The sequence below is a fragment of the Aegilops tauschii genome, chromosome 4 (genome assembly GCF_002575655.3).
Source record: "Aegilops tauschii subsp. strangulata cultivar AL8/78 chromosome 4, Aet v6.0, whole genome shotgun sequence".
Lineage (NCBI taxonomy): Eukaryota > Viridiplantae > Streptophyta > Magnoliopsida > Poales > Poaceae > Aegilops > Aegilops tauschii.
In genome coordinates this window covers 173,436,518-173,457,312 of record NC_053038.3, presented here as the reverse complement: position 1 = coordinate 173,457,312, position 20,795 = coordinate 173,436,518, and positions in this window count along the sequence as shown.

Below are 20,795 nucleotides of genomic sequence, written 5' to 3'. Positions count from 1 at the left end.
CCGCCCCGGCCCCCCGCCGCCCCGCGCCCCACCGCCGCCACGGCCCCCCGCCGCCCCGCGCCCCCCGCCGCCTCCTCCACTGCCCCGCCCCGGCCCCCCGCCCCCCATCCCCCCCGCCGCCCCGGCCCCCCGCCGGCCGGGCCCCCGCCGCCCCGCCTCCTCCACCGCCCCGCCCCGGCCCCCCGCCGGCCGGGCCCCCGCCGCCCCGCCCTGGCCCTCCGTCGCCAGCCCCGCCCGGGCCCTCCCCCACAGTGAGCCCCTCCTCCCTTTTTCTGTTTTTTTGTTTTTTTCTTTTTTTTTGTTTTTTTTCTGTTTAAGTTTAGGTTTAATTAGTTTAAATAGTTTAGTTTTAATTAGTTTAGGTTTTTAGTTTAGGTTAGTTTAGGTTTAGGTTAAGTAGAAGGGGGAAGAAGAAGAAGAAGAAAAAGAAGAAGAAGAAGAAGAGGAGGAGGAGGAGGAGGAGAAGGAGAAGAAGAAGAAGAAGAAGAAGAAGAAGAAGAAGAAGAAGAAGAAGAAGAAGAAGAAGAGGAGGAGGAGGAGGAGGAGGAGGAGGAGGAGAAAGAAGAAGAAGAAGAAGAAGAAGAAGAAGAAGGAGAAGAAGAAGTAGAAGAAGAAGAGGGAGAAGAAGGAGAAGAAGAAGAAGGAGAAGGAGAAGAAGGAGAAGAAGAAGAAGAAGAAGAAGAAGAAGAAGAAGAAGAAGAAGAGGAGGAGGAGGAGGAGACACCCCGAAGCCCCGACCCCGAAACAGCACCCCGACCCCGACACGGCACCCCGACACCGACACGGCACCCCGACACCTACACGACACCCCGACCCCCGACACGACACCCCCGACACCCCGACCCCGAGAACCCGACCCCGACCCCGACACCCCGACCCCGAGCCTGACCCGACACCCCGACCCCGACACCGACACGGCAACCCGACCCCGACCCGGCACCCCGACCCCCGACACCGACACGACACCCCTACCCCCGACACGACACCCCCGACACCCCGACCCCGAGACCCCGACCCCGACCCCGACCCCGACACCCCGACCCCGAGCCTGACCCGACACCCCGACCCCGACACCGACACGGCACCCCGACCCCGACCCGGCACCTCGACCCGACACCCCGACCCCGAGACCCCGACCCCGACACGGCACCCCGAGACCGACACGACACCCCGACCCCGACACGGCACCCCGAGACCGACACGACACCCCGACCCCCGACACGACACCCCCGACACCCCGACACCCCGACCCCGAGACCCCGACCCCGACCTCGACCCCGACCCCGACACCCCGACCCCGAGCCTGACCCGACACCCCGACCCCGACACCGACACGGCACCCCGACCCCGACCCGGCACCCCGACCCGACACCCCGACCCCGAGACCCCGACCCCGAAAAGGTGTTCTTTGGCCTTCCAGAAGCCGACGGGGTCATATATTTGTGAATTATTAGTTAGGTCATATATCTTTCGATTTTGTTATGAAAAACATCATATATAATTGTGTTGATTGGGTAGTTTTAAATGTGCAGTTGTTTCATCGCTGCGAGGTTTGGTGTTCGACGACCTCGCCGTGCGTTTGACGAGCTCTGCCCCTTCGTTCGTGGGTGAGCACAAATGACATGTCCTCCTCCCCCATTAATTATTTGATCTATTCCGATGAAACTTGATAGCTAGATATATATGTGTCTTGAATCATCAGTATGCGTAACCAATATGTGTCTCCCGTTCGAAAGCGTCATAGTTATAAATATGCATGCATTTGCATATTTATAACCTTGATTCTTTCGAATTGTCCAACGCTATCCATGGACAGCCCGAGTATGTTTAGATTGGGTTCGTTTTCCCATATGCTTTGCTCCGGATCCGACGCATAAATTTCGTCAGTGCCTCCCCTGTTGTTCTCCGGGTACACATCCTCTCTGTTTATTGCAGAGACGTGTATCAGGAGAACAGCGGGGAGGTGCTGCCGAAATTTTGCGTAGGATCCGGGGCATAGCATGGGAAAATGAACCCAATCTAAACATACTCGGGTGGGATTAGGACCTATCCTTACCTATTAGAGTGTAGGTTGCATGGACGTAATAAAATTGACAAAGTAGATCAACTGATGAATACATACATGGTGAATTATATATATATATATTTGTTGTGTGTCTAGTAGCTCTGAAAGTCAAGATGAGTGATCGTGCGTGGATGTACACCGGTCACACTGGTCAGAACAAATGGAGCACTGAATGGTTCACAAAAACCAAGGGGTTTGTGCGAGCCGCATTTGCAAATGGCCAGAGGAAAACCTGGTGCCCCTGTTTACGGTGCGGCAATTGGGAAAAGAGGACAGAGGCTGAAATGGGCAAACACCTGCAGAAGAGTGGTTTTACGCCCGATTATACGGTGTGGACATTTCATGGTGAGTCTGCCCAACGTGACCGAGCTGAGGTGGATCGTCGTCGCACCGACGAGCATGGTACCGGTATGGAAAACATGGTGCAAGACTTTGATGATGCTCGGGATTCGGACGAGGAGATGGAGGAATCTGCAAAGGCCTTCAATGAAATGTTGGAGTCTTCAAAACGTCCGCTCCATGAGCACACTGAGCTTTGTCAGTTGGATGCCATCTCACAAGTAATGGCTCTGAAGGCTCAGTTCAACTTGGGCAGAGAATGCTACGATGCAATGATGACAGTATTTGGACGCTTTCTACCCAAAGGCCATGTAATGCCTGCAAACCTGTACCAGTCGGACAAAATCCTCTGTGCACTGAAGATGCCCTATGATAAGATACATGCCTGTGAGAAAGGATGTGTCTTGTTTAGGCTTGACTATGCGGACTTGAACTGTTGTCCCATTTGCAAGTCTTCCAGGTATGTTGTGGTAGACAACGGTATGGGTGAGAAGACACAGACCAAAATCCCCGTTAGTGTTCTTCGGTATATGCCAATCGTACCAAGACTTCAACATCTTTTCATGGTCGAAGAGATGGCCAGACAGATGACATGGCACAAAACGGGCAAAAGAACCGAACTAGATGCAGATGGGAATCTGATGATTGTACACACATCGGATGGTGTTGCGTGGAAAAAGTTTGATGAATTACATGGTGACAAAGCGGCAGATCCGAGGCATCCTCGAGTCGGCATCAGCACGGATGGGTTCAGTGTGTTTGGTATGACGGCAGCCCAATACAGTTGTTGGCCCGTATTTGTCTTTCCACTCAATCTCCCCCCCCCGGACAGATTATGCAAAGAAAGAACATTTTCCTAACGTTGATAATTCCAGGGCCCAACTATCCGGGGAAAAATATGAATGTGTACATGCAACCACTTAAGGACAAATTGCAAGAAGCCTAGGATAATGGGTTCAAGACATACGATGCCTATAGCAAACGGAACTTCATAATGCGTGTCTGGTACATGTACTCGACGCATGACTTGCCGGCGTATGCGCTATTCGTTGGCTGGTGTGTGCATGGAAGGTTCCCGTGCCCCACATGCAAGGGAGCTCTTGAGTTTCGTTGGCTTCAGGCCGGTCGCAAGTTTTCTTGCTTCGACATGCATAGAGAGTTCCTGAATCCTCGCCATAAGTTCAGGAAAGACAAGAAGAACTTCATCAGAGGTAGAGTTGTCAAAAACTCTGCACCACATGCATTGACAGGCCAACAGACCCTGGATCAGTTAAACGCTCTCGAGCCAGATCCCGAGCGTCCAGGGTACTTCAAGGGGTATAATTCTAAGCACGCCTGGACTCACAAAACATGCTTATGGGATCTGCCTTACTTCAAAGACCTCCTTTGCCCACACAACATCGACGTGATGCACACTGAGAAGAATATTGCCGAGGCACTTTTTGGTACATTGTTCGGCATAGATGGGAAGTCAAAGGATAATACTAAGGCTAGAGTCGATCTGGAGGCGCTATGTGATAGGCCGTTACAAAACATGAAAGAACCGAAAGGAAAGCATAACTGGACGAAGCCAAAGGCATGGTTCAATCTTGGAAGGCCGGCTATGAGGGAAATTATCTTGTGGGTGAAAATGCAGTTGATGTTCCCCGATGGGTATGCAGCGAATCTACAGAGGGGAGCCAGTCTTGATAAATTGAAGATATTTGGTCTCAAGAGTCATGATTGGCACATATGGATTGAGCGGGTAATGCCGGTAATTCTTAAGGCCTTCTACTTAAGTTCCTTCATTTAGTAATTCTTAGCCGTAGCGCTCAAGTTTCTATTTGCTAACTTAGGCGCCTCCGAGATGGTGTGCGGATCGGATGGATTGTTGGGAGGTGTTGGTTGATGAGTGGTGCTCACAAGAATGGCTAGCCCTCCACAACCAGGCCAAGGACAAACGTGCCCAAATGGAAGGTGTGCCACACCATCAAGGCAGCTCCAACTTATATCAGTTCGGGCGCAACTGGGTATGTGGTTTGCTTCATGATTCATGCAATTCATTCATCATGCTAGCTTGAGCCCTTTAGTTACTAATTTTCATTGTTTCTCTCTTTCAGGCACGCCACAATAAGGCGGATAAGGTGCCAGAGGTGTACGACCTGTATGCCATGGCCCACACTGGCTCTTACAAGAAAGTCAAGGCTTTCTCTCAGTCTGACCTTGATGATGCAAACAACTTCACCAACATCTCCTCCCACAACAAGCTCGTGAGATATAGAGATGAGGGGAAGGCGAGGAAAGGGGAGGACTTTAACCCGAGCCAGGGTCCCATTGATCCAGAGCTGGTGATGATATCTGGTGGCGGGAGGTCCCATGGCTCCATAGCCATTGGAGATGGACTTATCCGTTGTCCTAGCACTCTCCCGGAGATCAAGGCGCGCCAGTCGAGCTCCGCTCCTGAGATAAGGCCTCGTGAACGGCCAGTGCAACTCGCCATCAAGGTTAGTGATACGTACTCAGCTATCTTTCTCCATTACATTGTGTGCGCTTCCATCAATGATTACAAATGGTCATGGGAGTGGTGTTGCAGGCTGCTATACAGAGTGAGAGAGATAGAACGGAGAAACTTCTGGCGGAGGCGGCGGAGAGGCAGCGGGAGTTGGAGGAGAGGACGACAAAGATGATGGAGGAGGAGAGGGCACGGAATGACATGCAGGCAAGGGCCATGTACGAGCTCCGTGTGGTAAGTTTCTTCTGCAGATTAGCCAAAACATTCATGTAGTGTTTGTCTCATTACTAACTAGTATGACTGAGAAGACCGGTCAGACCGCTCCGCCGATGCCAGTGATTGCTCCTGGGACCACGGTGAGTTTAATTTGAATGGACATTACTTGCTAGTCTTAACATTTGAGTGTCATAATGCTAACGAGACATTGGAAATGATCTTTGGTGCAGCTTAACTCCAGAAACGCATCGCATGATCCTTCTCCAGCTACCGGCACTAGCCAGCCCGCTCCTACACCTCCCTGATCACGGTAAGTTTCTCTAGTGTTTTGCTTAACAAATGCATAAAGACCTAGACTTAGCTTTATTTCCTCCAATATGCTTACCATAATGACCTAGAGTTAGCTTCTTTTCCTCCAAAATGACTTAATAAGCTTACTGACCTCATAAACCATCCATTTTACCTAAGTTAGCTCTAAAACGATATGTACTTAGCTTACTTATGTCAAAAATTGCATAATTAGCTCATAAACGACCCATTTCACCTAGGTTAACTCATAAACGACCCATTTCACCTAGGTTAGCTCATAAACGACCCATTTCACCTAGGTTAGCTCATAAACGACCCATTTCACCTAGGTTAGCTCATAAACGACCCATTTCACCTAAGTTAGCTCAAAAAGATCCATTTCAACTAAATTAGCTCATAAATGATCCATTTCACCTAAGTTAGCTCAAAAACGATCCATTTCAACTAAATTAGCTCAAAAATGATCCATTTCAACAAAGTTAGCTCAAAAACGATCCATTTCAACTAAGTTAGCTCAAAAACGATCCATTTGACCTAAGTGAGCTAAAAACGATCCATTTCACCTTAGTTACCTCAAAAACGATCCATTTCAACTAAGTTAGCTCAAAAACGATCCATTTCAACTAGGTTAGCTCCAAAATGACCCATTTCACCTTACTTAGCTCAAAAACGATGCCCTTCACCTTAGTTAGCTCATAAACGACCCATTTCAACTAAGTTAGCTCATAAATGATCCATTTCAACTAAGTTAGCTCATAAACAACCCATTTCAACTTAGTTAGCTCATATATGATCCATTTCACCTAAGTTAGCTCATAAATGACATATACTTCTTGTTCTAGTCTTCTTCTTGTTCTAGTCACCTATTTCTAACTTTCTTATTTACCATTTTGCAGATTTCATTCACTTGATGGAAGCTAGCTAGCTATGATGGAGTGCTTGCTTTTCCTTTGATGAAACTTTGCATTGTATCTAGCTTGCTATCTTCATGACACTTTGCATTGTAATATATATATGGATGGAACAATGTGTATGGATGGAACTTCCTTATGTATGAACAATGTGTATGGATGAAACTGATGTGATATGTGATATGAAACTTATGTGCTAGATATGTGTTGGATATGTGCTGGATATGAAACTTATATATGTGATATGTGCTGCAAATTGTGGGATTTAATAAAAAACAGAAAAAACAGACAATATGCAGGCTCTTTGCCGTCTGCCGCGGACGGCAAAGAAGCCACGTGGTAGCCAACTGTGCTTCCTGGGAGCTGACCCATTTGGTCAGTTTGCCTACAGTGGCAGACGGCAAAGACTTTGCCGTCCGTGGCTGACGGCAAAGAACCTCCACTTTGCCATCAGTGGCAGACGGCAAAGAACCTGCCATCTAGTGACGTGTAGATGACATCATAAGGCGGACGGCAAAGACCAAAGGCTCTTTGCCGTCTGCGGCGGACGGCAAAGGTCTGCCGTTAGCCACTTAACGGACTGACAGCGCAAATATTGCCGTCCGCCCTCTTTGCCGTCCGCCGCAGACGGCAAAGAGCCTTTGCCGTCCGCCGCCAGGAAGCAGACGGCAAAGCAGCTGTTTACCGTAGCCTTCTTTGCCGGAGCCTTTTGCCGTCCGCGGCTGACGGCAAAGGTCTTTGTCGTCCGCCTTTCGAGCCTTTGCCGTCCGCCATGGCAGACGGCAAAGTAGTTGTTTCCTGTAGTGTACCCCCCCTAGGGCGCGCCCCTTGCCTCGTGGGCCCCCTGGTGGCCCGGTGCCCATCTTCTGCTATATGAAGTCTTTCGTCCGAGAAAAAAATCATAAGCAATCTTTCGGGATGAGACTCCGCCGCCACGAGGCGGAACCAATCTAGGGCTCCGGCGGAGCTGTTCTGCCGGGGACACTTCCCTCCGGGAGGGGGAAATCATCGCCATCGTCATCACCAATGCTCCTCTCATCGAGAGGGGGCCAATCTCCACCAACATCTTCACCAGCACCATCTCCTCTCAAACCCTAGTTCATCTCTTGTATCCAATTCTTGTCTCTAAGTGTGGGATTGGTACCTGTAGGTTGCTAGTAGTGTTGATTACTCCTTGTAGTTGATGCTAGTTGGTTTATTTGGTGGAAGATCATATGTTCAGATCCTATATGCATATTAATACCCCTCTGATTATGAACATGAATATTCTTTGTGAGTAGTTACGTTTGTTCCTCAGGACATGGGAGAAGTCTTGCTATTAGTAGTCATGTGAATTTGGTATTCGTTCGATATTTTGATGAGATGTATGTTGTCTCTCTTCTAGTGGTGTTATGTGAACGTCGACTACATGACACTTCACCATTATTTGGGCCTAGAGGAAGGCATTGGGAAGTAATAAGTAGATGATGGGTTTCTAGAGTGACAGAAGCTTAAACCCTAGTTTATGTGTTGCTTCGTAAGGGGCTGATTTGGATCCATATGTTTCATGTTATGGTTAGGTTTACCTTAAGACTTCTTTTGTAGTTGCGGATGCTTGCAATAGGAGTTAATCATAAGTGGGATGCTTGTCCAAGTAAGGACAGCACCCAAGCACCGGTCCACCCACATATCAAATTATCAAAGTACCGAACGCGAATCATATGAACGTGATGAAAACTAGCTTGACGATAATTCCCATGTGTCCTTCGGAGCACTTTCCTTTATATAAGAAATTGTCCAGGCTTGTCCTTTGCTACAAAAAGGATTAGGCCGCCTTGCTGCACTTTATTTACTTTCTTTACTTGTTGCTCGTTAGAAATTATCGTATCAGAAAACTATCTCTTACCTATAATATCAGTGCTTGCAGAGAATACCTTGCTGAAAACCGCTTGTCATTTCCTTCTGCTCCTCGTTGCGTTCGACACTCTTACTTATCGAAAGGACTACAATAGATCCCCTATACTTGTGGGTCATCAAGACTCTTTCCTGGCGCCATTGCCGGGGAGTGAAGCGCCTTTGGTAGGTGGAATTTGGTAAGGAAAAATTTATATAGTGTGCTGAAATTTACTGTCACTTGTTACTATGGAAAGTAATCCTCTGAGGGGCTTGTTCGGGGTATCTTCACCCTGACCAGTGGAGCAAAGAGTTTCTCCTCAACCTACTGAACCTACTGAAAATGAAAATGTCTACTTTGAAATTCCTTCGGGTATGATAGAAAAACTGCTAGTTAATCCTTTTGCAGGAGATGGAACATTACATCCTGATGAGCACCTAATCTATGTGGATGAAGTTTGTGGATTATTTAAGCTTGCAGGTATGCCCGATGTTGTTATCAAGAAGAAGGTCTTCCCTTTATCTTTGAAGGGAGATGCATTGACATGGTATAGGCTATGTGATGATATGGGATCACGGGACTATAAGCGATTGAAATTGGAATTTCATCAGAAGTTTTATCCTATGCATCTTGTTCATTGTGATCGTACTCGTGAAGGAGAAAGCATCGCTCAAGCTTGGGGGAGGCTTAAGTCAATGTTATATTCATGCCCCAATCATGAGCTCTCAAGAGAAATTATTATTCAAAATTTTTATGCTCGGCTTTCTGACAACAATCACACCATGCTCGATACTTCTTGTACTGGTTCTTTTATGATGAAGACTATTGAATTCAAATGGGATTTATTGGAAAGAATTAAACGCAACTCTGAAAATTGGGACCTCGACAAAGGTAAGGAGTCCGATTATGTTAAATCTTTTATGGAGACCGATGTTTTCTGTAAATTCAGCACTAAATATGGACTTGACTCTGAGATAGTAGCTTCTTTTTGTGAATCTTTGGCTGCTCACGTTGATCTCCCTAAGGAGAAGTGGTTTAAATATCATCCTCCCATAGAAGTAAAAGTAGTTGAACCTATTAAAGTTGAAGAAAAGACTATCACTTATAATGATCCTATTGTTCCTACTGCTTATGTTGAGAAACCACCTTTCCCTGTTAGAATAAAGGATCATGCTAAATCTTCAACTGTGGTTCGTAAGAGCAATATTAGAACCTATACACCTCCTGAGCAAGTTAAAGTTGAACCTAATATTGCTATTGTTAAAGATCTCTTGGCTGATAATATTGTTGGGCATGTTATTTATTTCTGTAATGAGACTACTAGAATTGCTAAACCTTGTGCTAAAGATAAACATAGACATGTGGTAGGCATGCTTGTTATTTCTGGTAAAATAGGAGATCATTGTTATCATGGCTTGTGTGATACGGGTGCTAGTGCTAGTGCAATACCTATTGACTTATACAAAGAAATTATGCATGATATTGCACCTGCTGAGTTAGAAGAAATTGATGTTACAATTAAACTTGCCAATGGAGATACTATTTCACCAATTGGGACTGTTAGAGATGTCGAAGTCTTGTGTGGGAAAACTAAATATCCTGCTGATTTTCTTGTTCTTTGTTCCCCACAAGATAGCTTTTGTCCTATTATATTTGGTAGACCCTTCTTAAATACTGTTAACGCTAAGATAGATTGCAAAAAGGATGTTGTTACTGTTGGTTTGGATGATATGTCTCATGAGTTCAACTTTTCTAAATTTCGTAGACAACACCGTGAAGAGGAATTGCCTAGTAAAGATGAAATTATTGGTCTTGCTTCTATTGTTGTACCTCCTAGTGATCCTTTAGAACAATATCTACTAGACCATGAAAATGATATGGTTATGAATGAAAGAAGGGAAATGGATTAAGTATTCTTTAAATAGGGACCCATTCTGAAACACAACTTGCCTGTGGAAATCCTAGAGGATCCTCCTCCACCCAAGGGTGATCCCATGTTTGAGCTTAAACCATTGCCTGATACTCTTAAATATGCTTATCTTGATGAAAAGAAGATATATCTTGTTATTATTAGTGCTAACCTTTCAGAGAAGGAGGAAGAAAAATTATTGAAAACTCTGAAGAAGCACCGTGCTGCTATTGGATATACTCTTGATGATCTTAATGGCATTAGTCCCACTCTATGTCAACACAAAATAAATTTGGAGAAAGACACCAAACCAGTTATTGATCATCAACGATGGCTGAATCCTAAGATGAAAGAAGTGGTAAGAAAGGAAATACTAAAGCTCCTTGAGGCAGGTATAATTTATCCCGTTGCTGATAGTCAGTGGGTAAGTCCTGTCCATTGTGTCCCTAATAAGGGAGGTATTACTGTCATTCCTAATGATAAAGATGAATTGATTCCGCAAAGAATTATTACAGGTTATAGGATGGTAATTGATTTCCGCAAATTAAATAAAGCTACTAAAAAAGATCATTACCCCTTACCTTTTATTGATCAAATGCTAGAAAGATTATCCAAACATACACATTTTTGCTTTCTAGATGATTTTTCTGGTTTCTCTCAAATACCTGTGTCAGGTGATGATCAAGCCAAGACCACATTTACTTGTCCTTTCGGTACTTTTGCTTATAGACGTATGCCTTTTGGTTTATGTAATGCACCTGCTACCTTTCAAAGATGCATGATGGCTATATTCTCTGATTTTTGTGAAAAGATTTGTGAGGTTTTCATGGACGATTTCTCCGTCTATGGATCCTCTTTTGATGATTTCTTAAGCAACATTGATCGTGTTTAGCAGAGATGTGAAGAAACTAATCTTGTCTTGAACTGGGAAAAGTGCCACTTTATGGTTAATGAAGGCATTGTCTTGGGGCATAAAATTTCTGAAAGAAGTATTGAAGTTGATGAAGCTAAAGTTGATGCTATTGAGAAGATGCTATGTCCCAAGGACATCAAAGGTATAAGAAGTTTCCTCGGTCATGCCAGGTTTTACAGGAGGTTCATTAAGGACTTCTCAAAAATTTCTCGGCCTCTGACTCATTTATTACAAAAAGATATACCATTTGTCTTTGATGATGATTGTGTAGAAGCATTTGAAATACTTAATAAAGCATTGATTTCTGCACCTATCGTTCAGCCACCTGATTGGAATTCACCCTTTGAAATTATGTGTGATGCTAGTGATTATGCTATAGGTGCTGTTCTAGGGCAAAGAGTTGATAAAAAATTAAATGTTATTCAATATGCTAGTAAAACTCTTAGAAGTTGTATTTGCTTGTGATAAGTTTAGACCTTACATTGTTGATTCTAAAGTAACTATTCACACTGATCATGCTGCTATTAAATATCTTATGGAAAAGAAAGATGCTAAACCTATACTTATTAGATGGGTTCTCTTGCTACAAGAATTTGATTTGCATATTATTGATAGAAAGGGAACTGAGAACCCCATTGCAGACAACTTGTCTAGATTAGAAAATGTTCTTCATGACCCACTACCTATTGATGATAGCTTTCTTGGTGAACAACTAAATGTCATAAATCCTTCTCATACTACTCCAATGTATGTGATTTTGCTAATTACATTGTTGCTAAGTTTATACCACCTAGTTTCACATACCAGCAAAAGAAAAAGTTTTTCTATGATTTAAGACATTACTTCTGGGATGACCCACATCTTTATAAAGAAGGAGTGGATGGTGTTATTAGACGTTGTGTACCTGAGCATGAACAAGAACATATCCTACGCAAGTGTCACTCCGAGGCTTATGGAGAACACCACGCTGGAGACAGAACTGCACATAAGGTATTGCAATCCGGTTTTTATTGGCCTACTCTCTTCAAGGATGCTCGTAAGTTTGTCTTATCTTGTGATGAATGTGAAAGAATTGGTAATATTAGTAGACGTCAAGAAATACCTATGAATTATTCACTTGTTATTGAACCATTTGATGTTTGGGGATTTGATTATATGGGACCGTTTCCTGCCTCTAATGGATATACACATATTTTAGTTCCTGTTGATTACGTTACTAAGTGGGTAGAAGCTATTCCAACTAGTAGTGCTAATCACAACACCTCTATTAAGATGCTTAAAGAAGTTATTTTTCCGAGGTTCTGAGTCCCTAGATATTTAATGACTGATGGTGGTTCACATTTTATTCATGGTGCTTTCCGTAAAATGCTTGCTAAATACTATGTTAATCATAAAATTGCATCTCCTTATCATCCACAGTCTAGTGTTCAAGTAGAATTGAGTAATAGAGAGCTCAAATTAATTTTGCAAAAGACTGTTAATATATCTAGAAAGAATTGGTCCAAGAAACTTGATGATGCATTATGGGCCTATAGGACTGCATATAAAAATCCTATGGGTATGTCTCCTTATAAAATGGTTTATGGAAAAGCATGTCACTTACCTCTCAAACTAGAACATAAGGCATATTGGGCTATTAAAGAGCTCAACTATGATTTCAAACTTGCCGGTGAGAAGAGGTTATTTGACATCAGCTCACTTGATGAATGGAGAACCCAAGCCTATGAGAATGCCAAATTGCTTAAAGAAAAGGTTAAAAGATGGCATGACAAAAGAAAACAAAAGCGTGAGTTTAATGTAGGTGATTATGTATTGCTATACAACTCTCGTTTAAGATTTTTTTTGCAGGAAAACTCGTCTCTAAATGGGAAGGTCCTTACGTCATCGAGGAGGTCTATCATTCCGGTGTCATAAAAATCAACAACTTCAAAGGCACAAATCCGAAGGTGGTGAACGGTCAAAGAATCAAACATTATACCTCAGGTAATCCTATAAATGTTGAAACTAATGTTATTAAACCGTAACCCCGGAGGAATACATAAGGGACACTTTCCAGAACGTTTCAGACTCCAAAAAGGAATAGATATGTGGTACGGTAAGTAAACCGACTCCAAAATAGTTCTAATGGCAATTTTTCTTCGTTTTGGAATATTTAGAAATATAGAAAAATAAGAAGCAGTCCGGGAAGGACACGAGGCCTCCACGAGGGTGGAGGGCACGCCCTACCCCCTGGGCGCGCCCCCTACCTCGTGGGCACCTCGTGCACTCTCCGGACTCCGTTTTCTTGCACATTACGTATTTTGGTCGGCAAAAATTCATTATATAATCTCCCGAAGGTTTTGACTCCTGTATCACGCAATTATCCTCTGTTCTTGTTTCGAGTTGTTTCTGTCAGGGTTGTCAAGACCAGGCACCATGTCGTCCCCCTCCTCCAACAGTGGCGACAACGATGCTTTGCTAATGAAGACAGAGCTGAAGAGGGAAGAACCCATGTAGATCAACAAGGATTAAGGGATCAAGACGGCCACAGAGGACCAAGTTCCGGCAACAGAAGACATCCTTCAACTTGATCACAATCTTCTTACCCCAACTGAGATCGAAGCTTTCAAGATGATTGAGTTAGCTCATATACAAAACAAGTATCTCACACGTGAAAATATTTTGTTGAAGGAGCATATCGTTGCAGTCAAGGGCATTATCCGCAAGCTGGAGGACCTCTTACGCTCGATGTGCGACTATCCATCATCACCTCCACCTTCTTCACCAGCAAAGGAGACATAATCACATGGGTATGGGCACTCCCCTTGGCAACTGCCAAGCTTGGGGGAGGTGCCCCGGTATCGTATCACCATCACATCTCTATCTTTACCGTTTTTCTTAGTTTGACCTTTTTAGCAATATCTTGATCTAGTAGAATAAAGTTTTAGTATGATTTAGTTTTGAGTTTTGCCTTATGATCCTTCTATGTAATCGAGTCCATGAGCTATATATAATACAGATTAGTGTTAAGTCAAGGGCTTGATTATTTTGCTATGACCTTGAGTGAATAAAAGAGAAGAAAAAGAATAAAAAGAAATAAAGAGATCATATTGATCTTATGGAGAGTAATGATTTCACATAGCAAGAGTATGATGATTAAAAGTTGTTGAGAGTTGACAAACATAGCTTTGGTCATCGTTGCAATTAATTGGAAGTAATAAAGAAAGAGAGGTTTCACATATAGATATACTATCTTGGACATCTTTTATGATTGTGAGCACTCATTAAAATATGACATGCTAAAGAGTTGATGTTGGACAAGGAAGACAACGTAATGGGTTATGTTTTCTTATATCTGAAATAAAGTATATTGTCATGGATCATCCAACATGTTGAGCTTGCCTTTCCCCCTCATGCTAGCCAAATTCTTTGCACCAAGTAGAGATACTACTTGTGCTTCCAAATACCCTTCAACCTAGTTTTGCCATGAGAATCCACCATATCAACCTATGGATTGAGTAAGATCCTTCAAGTAAGTTGTCATAGGTGCAAGCAATAAAAATTGCTCTCTAAATATGTATGATTGATTAGTGTGGAGGAAATAAGCTTTATACGATCTTGTGATGTGGAAGAAATAAAAGCGACGGACTGCATAATAAAGGTCCATATCACAAGTGGCAATATAAAGTGAGTTTCTTTTGCATTAAGATTTTGTGCATCCAACCCTGAAAGCGCATGACAACCTCTGCTTCCCTCTGCGAAGGGCCTATCTTTTACTTTTATCTTCTACCCTATGCAAGAGTCATGGTGATATTCACCTTTTCTTTTTATATTTTATCCTTTGGCAAGCACATTGTGTTGGAAAGATCCTGATATATATATATATATCTAATTGGATGTAAGTTAGCATGAACTATTATTGTTGACATTACCCTTGAGGTAAAAGGTTGGGAGGCGAAACTATAAGCCCCTATCTTTCTCTGTGTCCGATTAAGACTCCATAACCACAAGTATTGCGTGAGTGTTAGCAATTGTGAAAGACTAAATGGTAGTTGATTATGTGGGCTTGCTGAAAAGCTCTGACATAGACTCTTTCTGATGTTATGATAAATTGCAATTGCTTCAATGACTGAGATTATAGTTTATTGATTCTCAATAAAGTTTATGATTCATACTTGACTTTGTGAATAGATTATTACTTGAGCATAAGGAATAATAAGACAATATCCATATATGTATGGCCTGTTCGTCGGGCTAACTTGCCCATCTCCCGTTCCTCCCGCTCGGAAGTTGTATCAACAGGGTCTTCATTGTTTTCGGCATCATCCGGAGTGTTATTTTCTCTGGTGCCAGTATTGCTGTTTTTTGAATGATGTGACTTGGAGCGGTGCTGAGGACACCGGCGTTTGGGCTGCGTCTCCGGAGGTTTATTATCAACTGAGTTTTCTTTGTCATCGTCATTAATTTCTTTGAGTGTATCCACCATGTACACATCGTACGAAGAAGTGGTCGTCCAGCGTCCAGTGAATGGCGGGTTTTGGCTTTGCTCCTCATCAGCATGGTTGTCCATACCGTCGATGTCTTCGGAGCCATAATCAAGCATGCCGTTTAAGTGTTCGACAGTTGCTATGTAGTGGGTGGCGGGTGGGAAGCGAAATTGTCCCTCATCAGCCTCCAGTTCGAACCGGACATAATTCGGCTGTGAATCCCCTGCCAAGGACAGATTTTTTAATGAGTTCAGCACATCGCTGAGAGGCGAGTGTCGGAAGATGTCTGCGGCGCTGAATTCGAAGATCGATAACTGATCCAGCTCGGCGTCCCCAGACACACATAGTTCAGAACTTATAGCCGGAGACGAGTCCGTAGTTCCGGTGACACAGATATCACATGTCGTTAAGTCCGTGTGCGGCTCCAGCGCCACGGAATCTGTGGCCTCTGTGGTGGGGTTGAGCTTCCCGTCCTTGGATGGCGCAATCTGCTCCAGATCTAAGGCTAGAGCAGTTACAGAAGATATCTCCTGAATGTGGTCCGATGACAGATTTAAATCGTGTTCATCGGGGTGACGGGGAGCGATCGACACGGTCTCGAATCCGTCGAAGATCAAGTCTCCATGGATGTCCATGATCTAGTTCAAGCTTCCGAATCTGACCTGATAGCCAGGGGTGTAGCTGTCGATCTGCTCTAGATGGCCAAGCGAGTTGGCCCGCAGTGCGAAGCTGCCGAACACGAAGATTTGTCCGGGGAGGAAGGTTTTTCCTTGGACAGCATCGCCGTGGATGATTGAAGGAGCCATCAAACCTTTTGGGGACGGCACAGTGGAACTCTCAATGAAAGCTCCAATGTCAGTGTCAAAACCGGCGGATCTCGGGTAGGGGGTCCCGAACTGTGAGTCTAAGGTGGATGGTAACAGGAGACAGGGGACACGATGTTTACCCAGGTTCGGGCCCTCTCTATGGAGGTAATACCCTACTTCCTGCTTGATTGATCTTGATGAATATGAGTATTACAAGAGTTGATCTAGCACGAGATCGTAATGGCTAAATCCTAGAAGTCTAGAATGTATGACTATGGTCATGAGTCGTCCCTCCGGACTAAGTGCTCCGGTTTATATAGACACCGGGAGGATCTAGGTTACATAAGGTCGGTTACAGAGAAAGGAATCTTCATAGTTAAATGCCAAGCTTGCCTTCCACGCCAAGGAGAATCCCATCCGGACACGGGTAGAGTCTTCGGTCTTTGTATCTTCATAGCCCATCAGTCCGGCCCATGGCTAACAGGCCGGACGCCCGAGGACCCCTTAGTCAAGGACTCCCTCAACGACCACGAGGAGGGCACCCTCTCCGGCTCTCCCAAGGGGAATGAGCCCATCTGCTCTTCCAAGGGGAAAGCGCCCGTCTACGACATCAGGGAGGGCACCCTACACCCGTGCTCTTCCAAGGGGAAGGAGCCCATCTACGACAACATGGAGCGCATCCAGGGTCCGTGCTCTTCCCACAGGAATGAGCCCATCTGTGACAAGTGAGGAAACCCATGATTTGTTTATTTTAGTTGTTCACAATGTGATGCTCTATATATGCAATTATTTACTGTGCAGTACATTTCATCAATCCAGTTTTAAACATACCGATAGGAATGCATATATTTGCTTGTTGTTAAGCCTATTATAGCTAGCATATGCCTCTTTTGAAGTTTTTTGATTGTTCGGTTGTTTGTAGTTAGCATATGTTCAGTTTCAAATGCTATCTTTGGTTGTTCGTAATATGCCTTGTTTATTCCAGTTATTCACAATGTGATGTTCTATATGTGCAAGTATGAACTGTGCAATTCAATTTCATCAATACCAGTTTCAACAATACCACTATGAATGACTACATTTGGTTGCTGCATCTTGTAGTTAACACGCCTTTCCATTTTTATTTAACCATGACCAGTGTACTTAGACCGGCACAATATCAGTTTGAATGACCATGTTTGCTTGTTGTTAAATGTTAGGCCTGTTGCAGTTAGCACACCTTTCCACTTGTTTTGCTTTACTAGCCTGCTTGAACCTCCACACTGAAGCTATCTTTTGGAGATTATTTTGTCTGCCATGTGTAATTTTGGTTGATGTTTAGCCTATTGTGCTTAACATGCTTCTTGATGTACCTACACAGGACAATTTTGGGAATGACTGTTGTTTTCCATCGAGGTTAGTTTCATCCCATGGCTTATATCTGCTCACTGTTCAGGATATGCGTAGCTGGTACCATATAGGCCGGCGGCTGATAAGGGACTAATCGGTGAATCGGACTTTTAACTGAATATATCTGCAACCCATTTTTCCTTAGGTTAACTAGGGCCCTATGTAATATATCTGAGGCTACATAGCAACATGCACTTTACTTAATGTCTAAATATGCAATCCTAGGCTACATAGCAACAAGGAAGAGTGTTACATTAATGTTCTAATGATGTCTAGATATACGTAGAAGAGCAGCAGCAGCAATAGCAACAACACAGCCCTGTTTGGATACTCAACTTAGCTAGAGGTTAGAGTTAGTTTCTAGCTCATTACTAACCCTGAACTAACTCCATCCAAAGAGTTGTTTGGATGGCAGGGTTAGATTGACAATAAATGCACTAGGAGAACTAGCTCCAATTAGTACCTCTTGGGTTGGATACTAGTTTTTTTGGGTGGGTTATAGATGCAACTAGCTCAAACTAGCCCTCATGTTTAGATATACTTTAGGGCTATTTGAGCCCGAACTAGCTCAAACTAACTGTATCCCATGGATACAACAGCAGATAATTTTTAAGAACAAACTAAACTCCTTCCGGCCCATAATATAAGATGTTAATTCATCTAATATGTGAGTATGTTGGATGTTATAAGATACTCCCTCCGTTCCTAAATATTTGTCTTTTTAGAGATTTCAAATGGACTACCACATATGGATGTATATAGACATATTATAAAAGAGTGTTGTACTACATCATTGTGCCATTGCTGTTTAGCTTCTAATATTAACTTGGTGCTTTTAGGTACATATATCGTTGGTAAAGATCCGCGTTTCGACCCTTTCTGCGTATGGGGTAATGAGATATCGATGAACCAACATCAAGTGAGGAAGCTGATAAAGATTGTTAGTAAAATGGGTCCAAAGATGGCAATTAAACTATTTGTTTACACTTTATCCAAGACAACAGTGAACTGCAGGATGGTAAGGAAGAACTCTGCAGCCTTCTTTTTACTGCCCATAATGAGTTGTGTTAGATGACAGTGTCTGAAATCTTATTCCTTTGCAGTGGTTGCCAAAGCAGTTTACTCAAGATTACCTCTCAAACTACATGATTGGTGGGCATGCAAAGGTTTAAGTATTTCTACCAGAACACGATGATTATCTAGATGTTTTCATGAAGACCGTGTAGGATGGGCGGTCGGCCATCACAAGGGGTTGGACTAGTCGTGCGTGCCTTCTGCATGGAGGAGGGCACAATATGGGCATTCTGCTTCACCTTGTTCACCAACCAGAATATACTTCGCCACTTTCTTTATCGTCTTTAATAGTACAAGTATACAACTGTGGTTCATCATTCTTTATTTGGTTCTTATGTAATTCTTGAACATATGTACCTATGAATCGAATAATGCATTGGTTGTTTGAACTTGATGGATATGTATAAAGCTATAGCATACATTCAAATTCAAATCCAAATCCGGTACTATTTTGAAAAGCAGCAATTAAATTATGGCGAAATTACGCTCTCCAGGTTGTTACGGCACACACGGTTGGTAAAACACAAACGTTTGCGATATGCACCATAATCCAAGACGGTTCACAGAGAGGAAACGTGTGCAAGCATGCACACAGTTGCCGTTTGCAAAGTGTGTGCGATGTCAGACAATATCACAAAAGGTGCGGGCAAACTAAACATTTGTGGTAGTATGCATCGTAAACGTTGCACCACAGAATAGCGTGTGCGATAGTTGTCGTGTACGACGATGTTACGACGTTTCGTAATCCTGTCCGACACTCCTACGACGATTAGCTGATCTTCTTAACGGTGAACCTTTCTTATGGGCCGTGCATCGTACACGTTCTATAATAGTGAACCGTTTGTGATGGGCCACGCATCGTAAACGTAGCACCACATAATACCAACTGCGATGGCAATGCGAGCAGAAACGAGTAGGAGTACTGTAGGGGCCCTATCCCCGACGGTTTCTGGGTCGTGTGGGAAGGACCCCCTATCGCCCACACTCACTTGGCGACGGTTCCAAATACCGTCGCGGAAAGGGGTTTTAAACCATTTGTTTAGGACCAACGCGCACCGGTGAACGCACGAAGGCGACAAGCACAGCCTATAGCACATCCACCTCTTCCAAACATGCCAACCCAGCAAAGCGCCGCCTCTGCCATCAACCTCATCAACAAGGAAAACGAGCAGGCGCCACGGCCGATCGAGGCCGAGGCGCTCCCCGGCAACGCGATGGTGACGCCGTGATGTGCGTCATCGCCAGAGTTGAGTAGACCTTTGGCGCATGGCGCTTGAGCACCGCGGTATGTCAGCGCCAACAGGCTGCAGCTTGCCGCACAACATGATCGATGGCGCACTGCAGAGCAAGCTAGGCGCGTCCGCGCCGATAGGCTGTGGCTCGCCACACAGCGAGACCGTTGGAGCGCCGCAGAGCGAGAGGCGCGGCGCGCCCCATAGCAAGAGCGGATCCATCGGTGCTTTCCTGCTATCGACACGGCATCGCATCTGGGTACATATCTCGTCAGTACCCCCATTCCTTGCCAGGAGTGGGCAGAGGCCTTCAGCGCTGTACTTGCACCAGAGGCCGGCCGCGCCGTACTTGCACCTGATGCCCGCCGCGCCGTTCGCATGTGTGCCGCCATTCGCGTTGTCCGCGGCCCGCTGGATGCCAACGCGCTGGTCCGTAGGCTCGACTACCTCCTTGGCCCAGGTGTCCACCTAGGCACAGTACAGGAACATGGCCGTCGCATCCTCAAGCTGGTGATCTCCGATGAAATACCCAACTTGGAGCTCGAGATCGCGCTCCAGATGTACCGCGAGCGTGTCGACTGCTTGGACGAAAGCCTCCACGAGTTCAGGCAGAGCCAAGAGCTACCCTAGGCAAGGGCTGCTGGTCATGGTCTCACGAACGCGTTTTATTTTGAAAAGTCGTTTCGACATGGATAGCTATGTATTCAAATCAATCATAGTATTGCTCTGTTTCAATGTGTGTACTGTGTTTTCCATTATTATATGTTCTGTTTCAATGTGTGTATATACGCTTTCGATTCTA